Source organism: Pipistrellus hanaki, assembly GCF_964339955.1.
Source record: "Pipistrellus hanaki genome assembly, chromosome: 1".
Taxonomy (NCBI): domain Eukaryota; kingdom Metazoa; phylum Chordata; class Mammalia; order Chiroptera; family Vespertilionidae; genus Pipistrellus; species Pipistrellus hanaki.
The window spans coordinates 84,077,948-84,099,974 of NC_140503.1; the positions used below are offsets into that span (position 1 = coordinate 84,077,948).

The 22,027-nt window shown below is 40.1% G+C and overlaps 1 long non-coding RNA gene across 2 annotated transcripts in view; it reads right to left on the reverse strand.

Annotated features, from left to right (window-relative positions):
* Positions 1–18,676: 18,676 nt before the first annotated feature.
* LOC311614533 overlaps positions 18,677–22,027 on the reverse strand; it is a 28,947-nt gene continuing 25,596 nt past the window's right edge. For both annotated transcript variants that reach the window (XR_014793686.1, XR_014793687.1), the window contains 2 exons: positions 20,738–20,893; positions 18,677–20,295 (listed from right to left, as the gene is read on the reverse strand). This is a non-coding gene — a long non-coding RNA (uncharacterized lncRNA). The remainder of the gene's footprint in view (positions 20,296–20,737; positions 20,894–22,027) is intronic.

Here is a 22,027-nt window from a genome sequence, read left to right on the forward strand (position 1 = left end):
CGTTGAATTTACATACTATGTGCATTCCTTTCATTAATCGAAGGTTTCCAGAGCATTTTTTAAAGGAAGCTGCTAACATCCAGACTTTTTTTTTTTTTTAAATCCTCACTATAACTAGAATGAAAATAGAAAGCTCATTTACCTATTGTATTTATACCATTTGAAGCTATATAACAGTTCTATAAAAATAGGTTTGTTTTTTTTATGTTTGAAGAAGATAAGTTATTTTAACCAGGTACCAGTGTTGATGCAATTTCTAAGGTATTCAAGGTATTGAAAATAAAAGTTAATTAAAAAAAAAAAAGTCCATGTTTGAGCCCAGCTGGGTATAGCTCAGGGGTTGAGTGTCAACCCAAGAACCAAGAAGTCACTGGTTCGATTCCCAGTCAGGGCATATCTCCTGTGAGGGGCGTGCAGGAGGCAGCCAGTCAATGATTCTCTCTCATTGATATTTCTATCTCTATCCCCCTCTCCCTTCCTCTCTGAAATCAATAAAAATATATATATTTTTTAAAAGTCTGTGTTTGAAAACTGCAGGTAGAAAGTCCTCATCTCTGAGTTGAGGTCTTCCCTTGATCCACAAGGTTATTCTAGGCCTTTTTAAATTTCCACCTCTTTCCTATTCAACAAATAAGCAAAACTGAAGTGACATGTTGTTAATGAGATAAATTTGAGTTTGAGATGACCTGAAACCAGATATTCCATCTTCCCTTCTGAAGCATAGTAACCTCCAACTCATATAAAAACTGCTGTTTGAAATTTTAACCCTGCTACGTTGGCTTCTGTAATCACTTGCTTAAATAATAGAGAAAATAAGACTACTCCCATTCCAGAGAGGCCATAAACTGTGTCCCAGTCAGAGTTGTCATTGCTGGCACTAGGCCAGGCCTTGAGATATGGTCTCATGGCCCCTTCCCAGCACACAGGGCTTCTTTCTCAGAAGGTCCAAAAGTCTCACTTCAAATTTGGGAAACAAAGGACTTGAAAAAAATATAAATAGAGAAAGCTTCCTGCAAGTGTTTGCTCAGAATTTGAAAGACATTTTTCTCTGGGCCTGTGCATAAAAATAATAATAAAATGTAACCCCATTTCTCTAAGCATTGCTTAGTTTTTCTCCAGTCTTCTGTAACACTTCTTCTTCAACCAACTCTTCATCATGATCTTAAAAAAGTCAGGACACTGACAGAGGTATCTCATTACAGATCCAAAAATGCCCTATTCTCAAACCTACTGTCAGTTCCAGGAATTCAGAAGACTCAGTCACTACTTTGGAGCAATCTGATACCCAACATGGTTCTAATACCTTGAATTAAATTAGGACATTAATAAAATAGTGATAGGTACCATGGAACACCACAGTGATGATGCATTACATTGGACAAGCCGGTTTGGTTTGAATGGTTGTACATATAACAAGAGGCATGTTTTTATTTAGAGAGTCTAACTTTGAAAATGGGGTCAGTTAGCAGATCCTAAGGTGGTAGTGGCATGAAGATTATTTTATTTTAATGAAAATGAAGCTGAAATGAATGTGATTAATATAGGAGGGATTCTGAGGGATATGAACATGAAGGGATTTAGATATGCTCAAGCAATTGCATAGAAATTATACACTGAACGATCTAGGTTCTAGACCTTTCTATCCAATCCTTTTCCTGTTGGATTCCCCTTATTAAATGGGAAAAACAGGGAGGTTCGGTTTTCAAGTTTTAGAGACAATTCAGTAGCTTGTATTAAGACTCTTCCAAGGTGATAAGTGTTTTTCTGTTTTCTAACTATTGGTATTTCTGTAATTTTCATCCTATGAAGAGACTGAGGGAATTAATTATCCCATGTAGTCTAGGACTGGCTTGATGATAAAATTGCTGCTGAGGTATCAAAGATCAATTTTGATTCTTTTCTGCAGGAAAAGAAATGTCTCTTCCTCCACTAGCAGGTTCTATCAAAATGGCTTCGGCATCAGTACCTCACTTTTCCTTCCGTTGTAGTGTTTTATCTTCTTCATACCTAGAGTCACTCTACCTGTTACTCAAGAAATAATTAAATGTTCTTCTTTTATAAATACCCACGGATCATAATTCATACACAACTCTTGATCAGGAGAAACTATGAATGGGCAAAGTGGTTGATGGGATATAAGAAAATAAGGGGTGGGCAAGGACACTGGTGAATTGGACAGTGCCGTTACTCAGTACCAAAGATTTGAGTAATGCAGAAATATAACCACACAGTTACAAGGTCTTCCAATTTTTTAAGATAAGCCAGAATCGTGTGTGTGTGTGTGTGTGTGTGTGTGTGTGTGTGTGTTTCCCTGATTTTAATGCACTGTGATCAAAGTAAAATACATCTATGCCCCACGTTTGGTACAATGGGCCACCAGTTTTCAACCCCTGATATAAACCATTTATTAGATATAAATCTTCTAATGCAGTGGCTCTCAACCTTTCTAATGCCACAACCTTTTAATAGTCTATCATCTTATAAATCTAAAATGGTGTGTATTTTCATAGGCATTAAAGTTTGAACTACATTGTGGAGCAGGAGGGACAGACATTTCTTCTGGACATAAGAATAGTTTCACTATAGTTGCTATGTGCTAGTAATGTTAATTGTAGTGGCTAATATTTACTGATCTGTTAGTTTTGGAATGTGGCTTTATATGTATTCTTTGATTCAAGCCTCACAATTCTATTAGTCAGAATAAGCTAGGTGCTACTGCAGTAACAAATAAACTCACTATCTCTGTGATTTAACATAGCCAAAGTTTATTTCTTCCTCATGCTACATGTCCAACATGGATCACGAAGGTGCTTCTGCTCAACGTTGTCACTTAGAAACGCAGGCTGCAAGAAGTTTCATCTCAACAAGTGCTTCTGCCATCACCAAGATAGGCAAAGAGGATGAGGCCAGGCATATTCTGGCTCCTGAAGCTTCTGTCCAAGAGAGACACATATTACTTGTGCTTACACTCAGAAATTCACTTAAAGGGACAAATCCTTGGAGGTGTAACCCAATAGTATTTTAAATAGAAAGAATGGTTAGGATTGAAATGCTTTATCAAACATTAGAAGATCTCATAAAGGCACTAATTACAAATCAGGTATATACAAAGAAATAGACAAATCAGTAGAAAAGGACTTAGAATCCAGAAATATATGTACACATAGGGTGGGGTGAAAATAGGTTTACAGTTATGAGTACTCGAAAAACAGAATTTATTATTGTAATATTCTTATTATTGTATTCTTTCCATAAAATACATATATGAGAATTTAACACATAATAAAGGTAATAGTCCAATTCAGAGGAAAAGGATGAATTATTTTAAGTGATATATAAAAATTAAGTTAAACTATTCGCATACAAAAATAATTTCAGATGGGTTAAAAATGTAAACATAAAAATAAAAGAATAAAAATTATCCAAAAATGTACATATATGGGGAAATTTATATAGCTAAGACAACAAACTTAGAAGCTATTAAATAAAAATGTAAATTTTAGCTATTTAAAAATATATTTTAAGTAACAAAAATAGATAAAAGAAATTTAGGGGAAAAATTTAATGTAGATGAAAATACAAGAGTAAACAACTAGCTCTTCCAACACACAATGCAAAATAAAAGAAAGTAAATTGTCAACTTGCAGAGGAGCAAAACCAAATGGCCTATACAGTTATGAAAATACATTAAACTCAGCAGGAGTTAGGGAAATGGAAAATAAAGCAACAGTGAGGTTTAAACCCATCACTCTAGAAAAATAAAAAAGGGCACTAAGCTCCATTTTGTCACGGTTGCAGGGAGAAACGGTACTCTCACCATTGCTGGCGGAAATGAGAATTGTTATAATATACTTTGGAAATCAATCTGGCAACATTTTAAAACTAAATAGCCGCATCCTTTGACTCGGATTCTCAGCTCTAGAAAGTTACCCTATAAAAATAAAAGCCCCAGTACATAAGAACACATGTATGGCAGTTAATCACAGCATTGTTCAGTAAACAGAAAGTTGAAAATAGAGCAAGTCACGGTGCAGCTACACCACAGGATTAGTAGGAAATGAAGTAGACTAAACCAGTTGATGTGGATACATTCTCTTGAGTTATTTCCAGTGAAAAAGACAAATGTAGGAAAGTAGTATATAATATGACCCTATTTTCTAAAAAATGCCTCCCCCCCACAAACCCATACATGGGAATATATGTATATACTTTTATGTGCCATTTTATACTTACACGAGAGGCTCGATGCACGAAATTTGTGCAAGAGCAGGCCTTCCTTCCCCCGGCTGCCGGCACCGGCTTTCCTCTGGCACCCAGGACCCGGGTTTCCTTGCAGCCCCGGCTTTGTCCAGAAGCTTGTCTGGAAGTATGTTCAGTCTAATTAGCATATTATACTTTTATTATTACAGATAGAATTATATGAGCATGGGTTAAAAATATGGATAGACGCGAGCCAGTTTGATAGCATGGGATGTGGTGGAGGAAGAAGCCAGGGAGGGAGGAGGTGCTGGCAGCTGGAAAAAATAGTCTGCACTAATAACTCCAACATAATAATCCAACTTATTCATTAATGCAAAGATTTAAATATAGTATATATGTTCAAATAATTTCTAAGCATAATAAAAAATGCAAATCTGATCATATAAAAGCAAATGAAACTTCCAAACTAATGCAGCTTCTTCAATCTACTTTGTTGTGAGACAAGTTGTTTTCATTCTATAGAATATCCAGTCCAAAATATACATCAGATTGAGGCCTGTGAACCATTTATCCCACCAAACATAGCAAGGACTCACACTGTCATCATCTGACAGCAGGTGCTTCCCAGAGGTAGATAGCATCCATGTAGACAGGCAAGCTTCTCAATGTGTGTGTTTTGGATCTCCAAAGTATATGTATTTGCCATCAACCATGCCCACCCACATCCTACTCTTCGGGTTCTTTCCAGAAAAAGTTATCTCAACCTCTTTGCTATCCAAATGAGCTGAAAGCTATCCCAAATAATAGTTGTTAATAGTTGCTATTAGTTGATAATTATAATAATGATGGTGGTTAGAGCCTCTGGTTCAAGTCCCAGTTAAGGGCACATACCTGGGTTGCAGGTTTGATCCCCAGTTCCTGTCAGGGCACATTTGGGAGGCAACCAATTTCTCTCTCTCTCTCTCTCTCTCTCTCTCTCTCTCTCTCTCTCTCTCTCTCTCTCTCTCTCTCTCTTCCCTACTCCCCTCCACTTTCTCAAAAAATGTCTTTGGCCGAAACCAGTTTGGCTCAATGGATAGAGCATCAGCCTGCAGACTGAAGGGTCCCAGGTTCGATTCTGGTCAAGGGCATGTACCTTGGTTGTGGGCACATCCCCAGTAGGGGGTGTGCAGGAGGCAGCTGATTGATGTTTTTCTCTCATCGATGATGTTTCTAACTTGATGTTTCTTACTTGATGTTATATATATATATATATATATATATATATATATATATATATATAGAGAGAGAGAGAGAGAGAGAGAGAGAGAGAAATTGATGAGATATATATATATATATATATATATATATATATATATATATATATATATATGTCTTTGGGTGAGGACTAACAAAAATGAAATTTAAATAAATATGGTTTAACTTGGATTTTCTTCTAATTCAGGGGTGGGGAAACTTTTTTCTGCCAAGGGCCATTTGTATATTTATAACATAATTCATGGGCTATACAAAATTATCAACTTAAAAATTAGCTTGCTATATTTGCTCATTTAATTAACTCATCCCTAATCCTTGGCAGGGCTAAACCAGAGGATTTAGAGGACCTTATACCAACATCCCTCACCCTGTAATTGATAGGTCTGGCAAACCTATCCGGGCAAAGGTTTATAATGGTAATTGATGTATATTTTGGACTGGATCTTCTATAGAATAAAAACAACTTGTCTCACAACAAAGTAGATTGAAGAAGCTGTTGAACCTGGCTGCAACTCAAAAATTTACTAGTTAGTAGTCTTGTTTTAGCTACTAGGCAGGGGAGGGTCAGGGTGGAGTAAGAGATCAACCAAAGGACTTGTATACATGCATATAAGCATGACCCATGGACACAGACAGTAGCAGGGTGAGGGCATGTGCTGAGAGGTGGGAATGACCTGGGAGAGATCAATGGTGGAGAAAAGGAGACATATATAATACTTTAAAAAAATAAATAATTTAAAATAAAAAATAAATTTAAAAAATAAAAGATAAAAATAAAATTTGAAGCTTCCATTCTTAGTATGTAGGTGCCCCTCAAGGCTGCCCAACATTTGCAAAGTAGTGGGGAAGTCAGGAAAGGAGCTCATAGATCTCTGATTTCCATCACTTCGCCTGTACTGTTGACCTCAACTGCCACAGCCAAGCTGGCCAGACAGAGAGAACATGTGAGTGAGTCTAGTGCCAGCTCTGCAGGGCATGGCTCAGTGACTTGAGGCAAGTCATTTACACTTCCTACAGCCGGGTGTTACCTTGTGTGCTCTAACACATGATCTCAGAGAGCCCGGTTGATGTACTTACTAGCACTTATAAAAATTTTTAATTATGTGCTTATGTGTATGATTATTTAATTGCTATCTCCTCCACTAAGACATAATCTCTATATAGTTAGGGACAATATACTATAACCCCAGCACCTATCATAGTAGCTGACACACACTGAAATTCAGTGACAATGTATTGATTTAATGGATGAATAAATATATAATATGAGGAAAATTATCTTAAAGTATCCCACTGACTCTTATAGTATTCTTTAAATGCCAGAGGCTTTGGATTTTAAAGTTAGGCCCCAGTGCTGTCAGTCTGTTCACACATCATCTAGTGGAGTAAGTGCCCAAGTGAGCATGGCTCTGTTCTGTACAGTTACTCCAAACAAAACAAAAACCCATTTCATCCATGGCTTTGCCTCCTAGCAGAGCTACAATTAATGAAGATAGATATTTGTGATGTATTCTAAAATATTTTTAATTTCCTCTATTATTTTGTTCCTGGAGCTTGAAATCCTAACAGTAATTAAAGAATTACTAAAAGAAGAGATTTCATAGAAGGAAGAGGACTTACAATTGTCTAGACCAGTGATACTCAAACTATATTTTAGAAGTAGAGTCCTGTTTTTATAAACAGAAATCTTATACAGAAATCCAGTACTTTTATATGTTAATTTATCCTATATAATAAATCCTATATAATAAAAGGTTAACATGCAAATTGACCTAATGGTGGAAGGACCAGTCACTATGATACGCACTGACCACCAGGGGGCAGATGTTCAATGCAGAAACTGCCCCCTGGTGGTCAGTGTGCTCCCAAAGGGGGAGTGCCATTCAGCCACAAGCCAGGCTGATGGCTGGCGAGCACAGAGCGGTGGCGTGGCGGGAGCCTCTCCTGCCTCTGCGGCAGTGCTGAGGATGTCCGACTGACAGCTTAGGCCCGCTCCCCATCAGTCAGATATCCCCCAAGGGCTCCCAGACTGCTAAAGGGTGCAGGCCGGGCTGGAGGGACCCCCCTTCCCAGTGCACAAATGTCGTGCAGCAGATCTCTATATAAATATATATAGTATCTATATAAATAGATATAGATTCTCAAAGGAAGGAAGGAAAGAAGGAAGGGAGATGAAGAGAGAGAGTGAAGAGAGGGAGGGAGGGAGGGAGGGAGGGAGGGAGGGAGGAAGGAAGGAAGGAAGGAAGGAAGGAAGGAAGGAAGGAGAAAAAAAAGGAAAGGAAAAGGAAAAAGAGAAAGGAAAGGAAAGCTATGCTCTAGTTGAAGTGAGAAAGGGCCCTCTCTCTCAAATTTTGCCTTGAAGTTAACATTGGCTCCTGGTCTACCACCCTCCCTACCTAATGCATAATGCCCTCTATTATCACTGAAAGCAGTTGCCTACAATTCGTTTGAAAGACACAAGTTTGAATGAACATCTCCTTTTAACAAATAAGGAAACTAAGACTTGATTACTGAGTCACATTATTCTTTAGTTTTCCAAATCCTTCCTTCCAAAAGTAAACCTTTTGTTTTTGTTTCTTTGTTTGTTTCTTGTTAGCAGATGACTCTGTATAGACTTCTCCAAAGTAACTTTATATGAATCCATGTCATCATTGTTCTGCATATTCTTATGGTTAAACCACCATAATTTAATTTTACTAATGTAATTTTCTTTTAAGAAAAAAATTGGAAATATAAAAAATTCATAAGCACTGTTTTCCCCTTACAAAAATAAAAATATATATTTAAATTTTAAAAATAATATTGACCTTTATAATCAAGTCTTCATTTTGTTTATGTTTATTATGAATAAACAAAGGTAAACTAAGAGAAAATATCATTTAACATTGTCAAATGAAACAAAGCTTCCTTTTCCAAATGGAGAGGATATATATGTGGTGATTGCTGGGGAAGCGTGAAGGGAGGTAAAGAAAAGTATAGGAGGAATAAATGGTGATGGGCAGAAATGGGACTTGGGGTGGTGAACACACAATACAGTCAGTGTACAGATGATGTGTTGTAGAATTGTGCACCTGAAACTTGTATAATTTTGTTAACCAATGCCCCCAATAAATTCAATAAAAAGGAAGGAAAAAAAGCTATGTCTACCAAAAAGCAGATTTGCAGTTATTGATCTGGAATTGGCACAGTGGCAAACTGCTCTGCAAAGCTCCCTCTTCCCGATTAAGGAGTCTCTCTTGAACAGATTGAAAGCTATTCAATAGGTATGCTTTTTTCAAGATGGTATGCTCAGCTGGGGGACTTTTCATTAAACTAAATTCCATCTCAACTCCTCAGAACACTGAATCAAACAGGACTTTAGTTGTTAAAATGAAGAGCATTTTAAAATCTCTCCATTCTTAATTTTTCCTTATACCTATTAAGAAATGGGAAATTAGGACTTGGGATAGAATGCTTTAGTCTTTGCAGGAAAGTTAAAGACAGAACCCAAGACCCAGCCATTCTAATTGAATTGACTTGAGAGTTCTAATTCCATATCAATTTTCAAGAATTGAGGTTTTGTACCATCCATAATTGTCCTCCCGTCTAAATAGTTCAAAGTCTACTATTATTTTAACACAAAAGAGAAATTTTTCCTATTTATGAATCCAATATTATTTCTGTGAGACATAGCAAAATACAATTCAAAGGAGTTTTTAAAAGTTTCTTATAATGTTGAATTTATGAGAGCATCTACTTTTTTAATGAAACATGCCATGACAGTGCAGTGGTTGAGAGAAGAATGTTCTGCAGTTAAATTTTTGATCCTCAGTTTCTTCCTCTGTAAAATGGGAATAAGATTAGTATATAGCTCATGGACTTACTTCAAGCACTGAGAGAATGTAGTTAGCATAATACGGTGTATTTATTTTCTATTATTGCACAACAAATTACCACATAATTAGTGGCTAAAAATGACACCCATTTATTACCTCACAATTTCTGCAGGTAAGGGCATGGAGATGGTTCCACTACTTAGAATTTCACAAGACTGCAATCAGGTGTCAGCTGGACTGTGTTCTCATATGGAGGCTCAAATGGGGAAGGAACCCTTTCCAAGCTTACTCACATTCTTGAATTCATTTCCTTGAAGCTTTAAGACCAAGGATTCCAGCTTCCTCATGGCTGTTGGCTGGAGGCTGCTCACAGCTCCTCACCATGACAGCTTACTTCATCAAGCAGCAAGAATAGTCTTTAGGATGATTCTTCTAGTAAGACAGGGTCCTCTATTATGTAACACAATCATAAGAGGAACATACGACTTTTATACATTCTATCGATTGGAAGCAAGTCACAGGTCCTACCCACACTGTGAGACATAGCAAAATACAACTCAAAGGAGTTTTTAAAAGTTTCTCTTATGTTCCTCTTATGGTAAACACCAGGAAGCAGGGCTCATTGGTGGCTACATTTAGTCTCTGAATCAATGTAATAAATGAATATATTAATGAACCTGTGAATGAATGAACAAATGAATTAGTGAGTGAATCTGAGTAGCAACTTAAGTATGAAAGGAGTAAGCCACAGACCTCTTAGGTATCAAAAAAAAAAAACCATGGGAAATAATTCTAAATTTAGGACAAACAGATGAACAGATCACTCTGCAGGTTACTGCTCAGTTGTAGTCATAATACAAGTATTCAACTTTTGTGAAAATAATGAATTAAACATTTATGGAGCCTGGGCTCTGAGGCCCAGAGAATGTCAGTAGATCTCAAGAACGGTGGGGAATGGAACCCTGAGGGAAAAATAGGGTTTTTAGTACACTTTAAAGTGATAATCCTATATAATAAAAGCGTAGTATGCAAATTGTCCCCTTGATCAGGAGTTCTACCGAGGGGTGGGGCCGGCCAGGGGGAAGGGAGGGAGGCCCTGGCCAGCAGCAGGCAGCCGCATGCACTGGGCTTCTAGTTTTCTTATAATTGAAGCAAAAGGAGAAATAAGAAATGAAATAAAATGGTCAAATATAATTACAAAATATTTTAACTTCTAAGCAATAAAAATAACTAACAATAAAATCAAAAAATATTCACCACAAATGAAAAATAGTTATCTCCAAGCATATGAAAAATGTATTTGAACATATTTATGAATACTACAAATACCAATGGATAAATGAGCAAAGATCATTGTTATATGATTTATACACAGAAGTATAATTAGTAAAATAAATTTGAAAATAAATTTAAATTTAATATGGATGGGACAGAAGCCTTACAAACAATATTTAATCACCATTCTATAATTTTTTTTTATTTTACTAGCTGAGCTGATTACTCCAAGATGAGAGAGTAAACAGTAAAATAAATTGCATTAGCATTGCTCACCAAACACATGCCATATTTTGTAACTCATCCTGGGTGGATGAATATTTGATGGTAATTGACTCTCAGTCAGTTAGTAGTAAGAGAGCTAAAATGGATGACTGCATACCCACATAATAATAATAATAATAATAATAATAATAATAATAATAAAACCATTCACTTTAGCATGAATCAAATATTAATTTAAAAAAAAAACTATGAAAAGTTCTTTCTAATTTACTTCTACTACCTGTGTAGCTGAAACACAGTAAAACAAATACAGATGAAGAACAAAAAGCTAGGTAAAAGTATTAGATACTACACAGGAAAAGAATCTGCCCAACAACAAAGTCTTTATTTTCTTTATTTTAGTGAATATTCTTAATTCTTAACAACTTCTTGGCTTCTGACGACTCCGCCTTTGCGGCTGGCTTGCTGGATGGAGCAGGTCAAGCACCATTCCTGGACTTGGCACAAAGCGCTGACAAGCACGTTTTCTGCTTTTCCCTCTCCCGCAGGTCTGTCTGGGTAAACAGGGGGAATTCGTTTTGATGCCAGTGATAACGTGCTAGTATATTTGTCCACATGTGTCATCATATCTCTTCAGGAGTAAATTATGGCATGTCTCATCATGGTCAGGAATGGAAGGGCCAACAATTAAAAGAATAATAGTAGGCACTCACTAAATATTTGTTGTTGCTATTAATGTTATTTTTATCAATGGTGGGAATGACACAGACAAGGATTGATTTGTTCCTGGAATCTAGATGGGCTCTCTTTGGGTGCCAGGGAGGGGGCACTCGTGGGACAGCTGCAGTGGAGGGTAGTAGGAGGAGGCACAGCCAGACAAGCATAGAACCTGAAGATGATGATGACTGACGAGCAGCAGATGGTGTTTGGGAGTCCTGACAGTCACGGACAGGTCCCATGGTTTTCAAACACAACTCTAAGCTGACTAGCTACAGGAGATCCAGTAAGCTCTTCAAACCAGTGCCACCCACCACCTCAATAAAGGCAGGGTTAGTTGGGGACCTGAATAATGTGGGAAAGGTGGATCAAGAGGGAAGAGGGGAAGAAGTTAAAGAACCAAGCATGTGGAGGTTACAGTGCCTTTCTGACAGCAGGCGTTTGTTATTATGTACTGAAGAGAGCAGAACACAGGGTACAAAGAGGCCTTCAGAGGAAATGAGCAGACCACACAGTTATTCTTTGCTTTTGGCCCAGGTGAAAGCTGGGTGTCTCAGATAGTCTCCTCAGTCTACGTAACCTCTGTGCTTGGGTCCTATTCCTTTAACTGCGATTGCCCTAGACTGCCTGCATCTATGTGTCTTTCTTGGACTGTAAACTTTAATAAATATGTTTATTGGTTTTTAGAGAGAGAGGAATGGAGACAGGGAGAAAGAAACATTGATGTGAGAGAGAAACATCAATTGGCTGCCTCCTGCATGTCCCCACCAGGGACTGAGCCCACAAACCAGGCATGTACCCTGACTGGGGTTTGAACCGGTGACCTTTCAGTGCATGGATGATGCCCAAACGACTGAGTCTCACAAGCCAGACCTGGACTATAAACTTTCACAATGCAGAGATCTCTTTGAACAGTGTGTAACGCTATAAAGAGTTAGATGAAGATGAGGCTAATAGAAAATATAACAGATGAGTGTAATAATAGTAATACCAGTGGGACTTGAAATGTTAGTACCGTGCTGGTGAAAAAACAGCAGTATCACTTCCAATTCTTATTCTGAAATTGGCTTTCTTATTCCTCTTAAAATCTGTACCACTGTAATTCCACTTCTAGAAGACTAGTGAAAATAATCAGCAATATGAACAAAGACTTATTTGTAAACACATGAGCACCTTGATGCCTGTTATGGGAAAGTGACCGAGTAAAGCTTAGTAAGATGGGATGTCTAGCAGTCATCAAAAATCACAGTTAATAATATTAACAGGAAAATGCTCACATTAAAAAATCAAGTGAAAAAGTACAAACTTATGTTTTTCAAAGCATAGAAACATCGGAAAGAAATATACTAAAGTGCTAAAAAAAAAAAAAAAGTGGGGGTGAGTGGGCAGTGATGGCAGAAAAAATGGCTTAGAGGTGAGCAAAGAGGAAACAGGAACTAAGTAAAAGGAAACTAACATCTTTAACACCTACTGTGTGCAAGCATTGGGCTAAGTGTTTAACCCTATTAATAATTATTTAAATAATTAAAGATAAGAATTGGAACAAGGCCGCTGAGAGAAGATGGTCTCTTTCCCCAATGAACAGAAGCCTCCCATCTTGACTCAGGGAAAAACACAGGACTCAGGAAGGCTAAGGTATTTTGAGTGAAGTTGTAACTGAACAGAAAATGGATGTTTGGCTGCCTGCTGCAACCAAAGCCAAACTCATGAGGCAGGTGTTGGTGCAAAAGGAAAGAAGTTTTATTCAGGTGCCACATGACCGGGGAGAATGGTGGGCTCCTGTCTCAAAGACCATCTCTCTTTGTCTCAAGACCATCTCTCTCCATCTCAAAGACCATCTCTTTTTTCTATTCAAGCCTGTGGTTCTTATAGGGAATAGGAGGGAAAAGCTTTTGTTTTTGTTTTTGTTTTTGTTTTCTATCCAATTATCTTGCTAGCTTTGGGTATGCTTGGGAACTGTCCATTCATCTTTCTAGCTTTTGGTGAGTGCAGGCCTTATCTATTCATATTTCTAGCTTTTGGCATACTCTGTGTAAGAACATTTCCCAAAGCCATCTTGGCCAATGAGGGAGATGCCCGGATGCTCTACTGATTATCTATAGTAACAATTCACCCTTAAAAACTCTGGACCCTGTAACCTTACAAAGGTTTCATCCTATATAATAAAAGCTTGATATACTAAGTGTCTGGTTGTCCAGTTGTTCATTCAACGTAATATGCTAATGATATCCTAAGACTGCTGAACTGCTCACTATGACATGTATTGACCACTATGGAGCAGACAGGAGCAGATGCTCTGACTGGTAGTTTAGCTTGTTGCTAGGGTTCAGCCAATTGGGACTGAGTGAGATAGCCCTCCTGTGTCCCTCTCCAGCCCCAGTTGTGCCCGGTGGGGTCTCTGAGCCTGGCCTGCACTCTCTCACAATCCAGGACCCCTCAGGTGATGTTAGATAGCTGGTTTGGGCCCGATCCCACAGGCCAGGTTGAGGGACCCCACAGGTATATGATATCATGCAATGTGCCTCTAGTCTTCTATAATTTCTTCCTGCTATCAGAGGACATACATATTCTTATGTATCCAAGGTCCAGAGAGTCTTACTATCTATTAAAGGATAAGGGGGGTCAAGCCTGAAGGGAAGCCTTTACATGAGGGCAAAGGATAGCTGACTTCAGAAGGCAGCATACAGAGGATGGCACTGCTGGGCAAGTGAAGCTGGTAGACTGCTCCATATTTCAAGAGACGGTAGGGCAGATGGGCCTCCAAAGTGAGACCTATTGTGTAGACAAATAATCAAGGATTTAGTCAGGGCTCTGCCTAGTAGTGCAGGGAGAAGTGTAGTGAAATGAGAAGCTGGAGACACTAACAGATCCCCATGATCTAATCCTGAGTAGGGCTTTGAGCAGTACACTCAACAATGGAATGAGTCTACCAAGGAAGCCATTGTGTGGGAAAGGCAGACAGGCATTATCAGTCCAAGGATGGCCATAAAAAAATATAATAAAATAAAAAGTAGCATTTCACTTAGCTTTGAGAGGCACTGTCCTTTTCCAAAAAGAGGAATTTTAAATATCTTTCAGAAGTGCAGGTCCAGAATTTCCATAAGTATCAACAGCAGCAGCAAGATACAAGTTCCCCTGAGGTGGCACCCACTGTATCCGTGTGGGATGGGTCCACGGCTTTATTCCGGTGAGCTTTAGAGAAGAGTGTGTTGTCAGGACATAAGTCTCTTGCTTGGCTGACTGCTGTTCAGGACCGTGAATCTTCCAAGTCCTTAGTAAGACCTGGTCTCCTGGCTGCAATGGATGTAAGGGCTTGTCAGACAGGTAGATAGACCTGCAATGAGCAAAGTTGTTAGTGTTTACCCTAATCATTGTACATATTGTTTGATTTTAAAAAATTTTTTTAAGTCTTCACCAGAGGATATTTTTGTCATTGCTTTTTAGAGAGAGTGGAAAGAAGGGATGAAGGGGAAGGAGGAAAGAGGCAGGGGACGGGGGCGGGGGTGGGGGGAGGAGATAGACAGAGAAACATCAATGTGAGAGAGACACATTAGCTTGCTTCCCAAACATGCCCTAACTGGGGGCCAGGGATGAAGCTGCAACCCAGGTATGGCCCTTGGCTGAGAATCAAACACCTGATCCTTTGGTGTGCAGACCAGTGTTCTAACCACTTAGCTACTCCAGCCAGGGCCATAGTGTTTGATTTTTTAATTCATTTTCTAAATCTAAAGGGTGTGTTCCTAAAGCAGAAACTTAGAAGGATCTCCCATAAACTATTGCAAAAGGGCTTAATTTAAGTCTGCTTTGGGGTACTACCCTAATCCAGGGTAAGGCCATAGTCAATGCCTGGTCCCATTTCAAATGCACTTCTTGGCATATTTTCACCAGGGTCCTCTTTATTGTGTGGTTCATTTTCGTTTTCTTCCCCGTAGATTGGGGTCTCTAAGATGTTTCAATTGAATGCGTAGTGTCTGTCCTATCTTCTGGGAGAGATCTTACATGAATAATGGTCTTTGAAGCTTTTTGACTGGCAAAATGGAAGTGTTACAGAAAGACTGTAATGGCCGAATTAGTCTTACTTTTAAGAATGTAGACACTAGTGGTTGAATTCCCTCTAAAGCTTCCTTTTCAAGGGGGCATTATTTCTCCTGTGGGATCCATGCCCCTTCCTTTAGCTTAGTTTTATGGGTTGGATGCTAACCACCCTACCCGGGGTTCCATAACCCACACAGCCCCATCAGCCTGCTCACGGATCTCGGGTGGGAGGAGTTCACCTTCAGGTCCCTCTAGGCAAGTCAGGAGTATCTGGAGCTGGAGAGCATGTCGCAGCGGGACTCCTCAGCATAATTGCTGCTTCTCAGGGGGAAAGTTATTTGTGCGTGCAATTTACAAAGTAAATCTCGGCCCAACAATGGAATGGGGCAGTCTGGCCTGTAGAGAAAACTATGCGTACATTTTTGATCCCCAGGCTGGCACTCTAGGGGTGGAAGGAACGCCTGTTTGTGTAATTGCCCGATCCCTCCAGTAACCATCGCTACAGCTAAACTTTTCTCGCTTAGTTTTGTATTTAGCGCTGCGTGTGTAGCTCCCATATCTGTGAGGAAGTCAATTAGCTCCTACCCCCCCTGTCAACTGCACCCGGGGCTCCTGAGGGTAAGCAGTAACAGTCAGAAGGTGTCCAGAGGAGCCCCTGGGCCTCCGGATTTGCCATTCCTTTCTAACATTTCTCGGCGAGGCTTTCTATGCTGTTTATTTTTATTTTTTTATTTTTGAATTCTGGGAAGTCCTTTCTCCAATGTCTTCCTTATATTTATAGCTAGCCACCATTCATCTGCCGTTAGCCAAATGGGGATTCATTATAGGCTCTGTGGAGCTATATGGGAAAGGGGACAGGCCAGACATTAGGCCAGTGTATGATAGTCCCTACACCTCCTCCGGAATTACCTGGGGAGCTTTCTAATATTGTAAGTGTGCAACCAAGAAGGCACAGGCCAAAGTAGCCATATCAGGTTGTAGATAAAAAAACAAAGATGAAATAAGGGGTGAACTGTGGCTAGAAAATGGAAGAAGCTAACAAGCTATCTGCACGCATTATGCTTGTGGCTTTATGTGAGCTTACTCACTGGCCCCCTCACCACAGCATTCCGTCACCAGTGTGGGTTTCTCCACTTAACGCCTCCTGTTTCCCCTCTTGCTTTCATTTGCAACATTTACCTTTCTGCTGATTTATTCCAGCAACATTTAAATGTGTGGGTTTTTTTATTTTTATTATTCCATACTCATCTTGAGCTACTGCACTGCTCTCCTCTGTCCTCCCCTCAAAGCCAAGTTTTCCAAATGATCAACCAGACACAGTCATTTCCTCATCCCTGTACACTCCTCAACCCATTCCCATCCTGCACCTGTGCCTACCTTCTTTCTAAAACTGCTTTCCCCAATGACACCGGGAGACTCCTCATTGCTACAAGCGATTGCACACTTCCTATTTCTTACCTTCCCTGACATTGGGGCCTTATATAACCCCTGAGACAGCAGTAGAGTCACAGAGGCAGCTACTTCATGGGACATCCCACAGCTTCTTTACGCCTCAAATTCAATGTTATAAGCTGCATCTTCCCCCCATGCCTATCCTGTTCCATGTTCCTCGTGTCAGTGGATGGCCCACCAAAACCAGAAACATCTGGGCTTTACCCAGGTCTCTCCTCTCTCCTCCACCCCCACCGCACTCTCCCTCACCCTGACAGCACTGGCCAGCTTGGATCACCACAGTCGGTTACCCAGCATCTCCATCCACTGCCCACCACATTCTCCTACCTATACCCTGGGATTCGGTGCAAGGGATTTTTCTAAAATGCAAGCCTGGTTATGTTGATGGCCTCCTTTAAAATTTTCTTTGGGCTTCTCCTGCCCCTAAACTTGCAAATTCTCTTCCCGCTTCATCTTCAACACAACCCGCCTGCACACTACAACCCAGCCATACTTCCTGCTGTTACTCCGTTGTAAGTGTTCTCTTCTGTCTCTGGCTGTTTCCAGCGCCCGAAATACTACCTCCTGCAATGTATTCTGGTTAGGTCCTTTCAAACTGTAGGTCTCAGTTTGTAATCCTTCTCCAAGTGCAAGTTAAATCTCCGCCTCATGGGCATCCATTGTATTGCAAATGCTCTCAGACTGACTTCCACTTAACCAACTCACCTGATAGACACCATTTCCCTTGTGAAGCAGGGAGACTCCAGCGGCCAGCCCCACCAGGGCTGAAAGGTGGTCAACTGCTCGAGGACACCCACCTTACTCCTGCTCCTGTTCCGTGAATTACCTTACAGGCCTAACAGGAGTAGCCATGTTTGTTCCAAACTAACTTTACACCAGTTTTACTTGTTAGTATAACTACGTTATTCAACGAAACATTATGCAAATCTATACCATGAGTACAGAAGGAAAGTTGTTGTTTCAATGAAAAAAATGTATAAAAGAAAAATAATGTAGAAAGACAAATGTGAGCTACTAAATAAATGCTGTCACATTATGTGTGGATGGAAAAGCTGTAAAGGAGAAAAAAAATAATAAATCCAAACAGATTCTACTCTGGGACAGATTTGCAGGTATCTAAGTTATTGTCCCAACTTTTAAAAGATTAAAACTGGAAATAAAAGGTACATACTATGAGTATGGCTTATGCCAGAAAAATGACCCAGGCTTCAATTATTGGCCACGTACCTAAAGAAAATGTCTTAGCCCTCCATCAAAAGATTGTCAAAATATTGTACATTTGATTTTTGAGGTAAAATTCACAGAGCAGACAATTAACCATTTTAAAGTATGCAAGTTCAGTGGCATTTAGTGATTCACAATGGAGTGCCACCACCACCTCTCTCTAGTTTCAAAACTTTCTCATCACCCTAGAACAGTGGTATGGCTCTTCCACAAAACGCCACGTGCAGGCGCGACATACAGGGCAATTGAAACTCCGTGGCCCATGTGCAGAAGTCAGTTTCGGCCTGGGTGAGTCTATTTTGAAGAAGTGGCGTTAGAACACTCAAGGGGCCAAAGAGCCACATGTGGCTCACGAGCCGCGGTTTGCCGACCACTGCCTTAGAAGAACATGCTGTACCATCTAAGTAACCATTCCTCACTCCTGCTCCCCTGAAGGCCCCTCTTTAAGTTAAAATAGAACATTTAAAGCATATATTGTAGATAAGATTTTATTTATTTATCTTTTTTTTACCATTCTCTATTTCACTCAATTGTTTGATTAATCTACGGGTCCAGTTCAAGGTGGGCAGGTGAGTTAGTATGCTGGCAGTCTGTATTATTTGTGCTGTTTAGCTGCCTGTGTCCCACCCTGCAGATGCTGAGCACTCTGCAGGCAGGGGCCATGGTCAAGCTCTTCATTCGTGGGTCTGCAGCACATGGCGCAACACGGGGCACACAGTGTGCTGTGTATGTGGGGATATTTCCAAGACGTTAATTTGTCCGAGGACATACAGCTTGTACATGGTGAGTCATGACTTAAGCCTACATCTCCCTCACAGCCCACTAAGCAGCAAATAGGTCCTGTTTGGGAGATGAACTTAGCGGTCACATTAGAGCTGATACTGAGGAGGACTTACAATGTGCCTGGTGCTAAGATTCCAAGCCCCTTTGAAGTATTTCATCATTTAATTCCCCAACACTCCTACAAGATGAGTAGTACTGCTAGCCCAGGCATTCTGGAGGGGAAGGTGGAGATGCCTGTATCCAATCCAACTAGTACAGAGTGGGCTTGGAGTCCAGGCGCAGCTTATCTAAATGCTAGCAAAGCACCATCACTTCATTACTGCAGAAACAACTTTTTAGGACTGGTTTTAGAGAAGAGGAAGAGAGATAAGATGGCTGAAATGGAGCCTGGTCCTACACACACACACACACACACACACACACACACACACACACACACGGGTAGGGCAGCTTGGGTTGTGTCTCCTAAGTGCTGAGTTATAGTTCTTGTTAGTTATTGTGGGAGATACTATTTTTATGCTTTTGTTTTGTTTTGTTTTGAGGCATTACTGCATCCTGTAGCACAACCATATCTACTGTGAACTAGAATACGGCTGTCCCCCTGCTGTGTACCCTGCACCTCAGGCCTCCACCAGGCCCGCACCTGTCTGGGAACCACTGCCTTCTGCACAGGCCCCACGCCACCCAGCCCTCTCCTGGCACCACCGCTGTTGGCTATGCTGGCTGCTGCCACCAAACCCTGGAGTCTGGACAGGCCAGTGGGCACAGGGGTCTGCAGTGGAGTGGAGGAGAATGCCTCTCTCCACTTACTCTCCTCATGAGATGACAGCGGAGCAATATGGCCGGTTCTCTGAAGTCTGAAGAGGCTTGGGGGTGATGGGTCTTCTGGTTTGTACTCACCATCCTCTCTCTCTTCCAGGACCCAGTACTGAATCCATGGAAATCTGACTGACCCTTGTGACTGACCCTTATTTGGAATTAAATTTTTTACTTGCAGTAACTGCTCTGCTGCAGCACATAAGGTTTGTAACTGGGCCGGGCTAGTCCCACTGACTCCTCTCCCCTCAGCCGCTCAGGACAGGTCAGACGACTGAATTGGAAAGGCGGGGACACTTTTGGCCTAGAGCTGGGACTCCATTTCACTTACACGCAACATCAAGTGTGGAAATTAGAAGCGGAAAAAAAAAAAAAGCAATTTGAGACCTGTACGAGATGGAGCTCAGGATTTGTTGAACCATTGATGACAGACTTTTAGCATTCACATAGTCTGAATTTCTCTGGAGAAGTTTTATATTTTGTTCAGGACTTTAGTCTGTGAAGGAAAATACAGACAGTATGAGAAGTGCAATTTTTAAATCTAGTGGCTACATTGTTCTGGTGTCCTGTCACTGCAGGAATTAGAGAGAACAATTCTCTAATTCAAGCCTTGGTTGAAATGCATTTGTAGAGGAATACTTCCGTGCAAAACACCATAATGGACCCCTTCGGGTTCAGACAGGGTGGGGCGAATTCTGACCCCTCACTGCACTCACAGAGCAACGCAAATGGACACCCTGTGAGCTTTCCAGACTTCTGAGAGGTAGAGGTGATAGTTACTTTCTCCTTTCTGCTTACCCACAGTCTCTAATTTTCTAGAACTCATATATATATATCGGTTGCATGGTTAAAAATGAAGTGAAATTAAACAAGGATAAATACTCTTTATTCAGAATTGCCATCTGGTGCCGTGGGGCTCAGTCCCTCCCAGGCCTCACCTTGCTCCTGGAGCAGAGCACACAGTGCGCAGAGGGCACCGAGAGGCCTCTGGTCCCATTTCCTCTTTTGTTCCCTCTGCTTCATCATCGAGAAAATGGATGCACACCGACCCTCACAAAAGCTTCTCTGTGCATGGAGAATGCCAAGCTGTTATGCTAAATAACAATAATAATAGTAATAATAATAATAATAATAATGATAATAATAATGTGTCTGAAGCTGTTACAAAATAATGTTGACCCAAAATAAAAGCAAAAGGCCTTAAAAAATGCTTCTCAGTGTGCCTCTCTGTTATCCATTTTTTTTTAAATATATTTTTATTGATTTTTTACAGAGAGGAAGAGAGAGGGATAGAGAGTTCGAAACATCGATGAGAGAGAATCATCGATCAGCTGCCTCTTGCACACCCCCTACTGGGGATGTGCTCGCAGCCAAGATACAGGCCCTTGACCGGAATCAAACCCGGGACCTTTCATTCCGCAGGCTGACGCTCTATCCACTGAGCCAAACTGGTTTCGGCTGTTATCCATTTTTCAGTGTGATCATAAAGAAATACAATATCCTACTCCAAAACATCATTTTTAGACAAAAATTTTTTTAGTGAGCTTTCTTCTAAAAGTATAATAAATTAGATTAGTTTTTGGTGTTTTTTTCTTTTCTTTTCTCAACCCATATAAGAACAATACTCTTATGTATATAATTCTTGTGAACTGAGTAGGTAATTAAAATTTTTCAATCTGAATTAAAATATCTCTATAAAAATATGTCTTTAATAACTGAATTTTTATATTTCTTTATGACTTGGCTATCCTATTCATTATCATCACCACTGAAAACATCTAGGTTGAACATGAGGTTTACAAATACTAGTAATTTCTACATACAGTATCTTTCTTCATAGTTGCTCTACCGTCCCCATTTTACTGAGAAGGAAACTGAGGTTAACGGAGGCTAACTGACTTGCCTGGGACTTCACAGTTCATTCTGGTACAGAGTCAGGCCTCCATCTCAAATCTGCAGGCCCTACATTTTTTTTTATCCTTTATTGTACCACACTGCTGTTCCACTTCTTTAGTTGCTGGATTTTAGTAATGATGGTATTTAGCTTGATTTAGAAAAATTTAAGTAAAGCTTTGAGTGTCTACCTTTATCACAACCCAAGAGTATAAATTGAATCTGAAGGAACCTTACTATCTCATTACACATCTGTCCACCCTTTTAAATTTAGCATCAAATCTTAAGGACACACCTCTGAAAAATTGGCAGAGAAAAACGTTGATTTTAGAATT